Source organism: Sinocyclocheilus grahami, unplaced genomic scaffold (assembly GCF_001515645.1).
Source record: "Sinocyclocheilus grahami isolate Dianchi unplaced genomic scaffold, SAMN03320097.WGS_v1.1 scaffold7058.1, whole genome shotgun sequence".
NCBI classification, from domain to species: domain Eukaryota; kingdom Metazoa; phylum Chordata; class Actinopteri; order Cypriniformes; family Cyprinidae; genus Sinocyclocheilus; species Sinocyclocheilus grahami.
In genome coordinates, this window is record NW_015511246.1 from 1 (window position 1) to 1,430 (window position 1,430).

The window sequence follows — 1,430 nt, forward strand, 5'->3', positions numbered from 1 at the left end:
TTTATCATGTTTTCCATTTGAAATGTTGAGCTGCACTTTCGACTTTTGTTCCTGTTTTTCAATTGGTCACTTTCCTTTCATTTTTTTATCATGCTATCAAAATATCCTTTTATTTATTTTAATTAATTAGTCTACAGATGCTGCCATATCTGCACACTTCCGGATTCATTTTTAATCAGTTATTGTAATGTTACTTTAATGCAAATATAGCTGCAAATACCCAAGATGGATGGACAAATTATTTATTATATATTACCCGGTTGAAACAGACTCTCAAAGAAAAAAGAAAGCGGATATTTTATGTACCTGCAATTTGGAGGTTTTCAGGTTTGCCAACATAACATTGTGAGCGTGTTGTATATTAATTGGATTTGTTTTTTTAGTGAAATTGTGTTTGCTGTATTTTGATAGTAATAGTGTGAGCTATGAACGAGTCTTAACACATTCGATCATGATTGTATCCACGATTCACTTGTCTAGCTTTTGCTCTGGTCTGATTATTTTTGATAAAATCACTGCATGACATTTGATACTGCACATGTGTTGCCTAAATGGACTGTAATTGTTCAGATTTCACACATGCTGTTCACTTTTGCATACAGTTTTGGTTGTTTTTCTAGTAATCTGGTGGTTTTGTGTTCTACTTAATTTCACATTTCCTTTCTGTGTTTCATTTGAAATACGTTTACTGACATGGAAAATAAAAAGTTTCCAAATAACATGTGCGTGAGTGTTTCCTCAAAGCCTCACCACCGGCATTTCCGCTGAAACCAGGATAAATATGTTGTATGTAAATGAAGCCAGACCTATATTAAGCAACTACTTTTAGAAAAAGCTGACTTATATAGCATATTTTTGAGATAAAATGAACAATGTTTTCAGCTTTAAAATGTGCCGTAGAGATGCTTGTCTCATTCAAGGTCTATGTTGCGTTTATAAACAAAAATATGAGCCTAAATTCCATGAATTAATAATCTAATATTCATCCCAGTAGCACCATGTCCACCAGTAATCTGCCACCCCTGCGAAACCTGCCCAGCTGGACTAGGGTTCGAGATCTGGAGCGGGTGAGATACCCCAGACATCTGTCCAGGGACTGTATGGTCAGATCTCCACCTGTGGACATCAAGAGCCCACAAGCAGCTGCTCAGCCCAGGACAGATGCACACAGCACACGCATCGCATCTCTGGAGAAAGATGTTCTGTTCCTCCAACAACAGCATAAAGACACGCTGGAGAGACTGCGTGCAGAAATGGAAGATCTGAAGCGTGTTAATAAAGGTGTGCTGCATTGCAGTCCTTCTTAGGAAATGATGCAGTTTGAACATTTTTCAAGATATTGTTTCATCATTTCATTTGAGAAGGTTGCTCAATCTAATTTGACCACTAAAGGTCTAAAACAGCAGGATGAAAACTGCCATAGACACCGG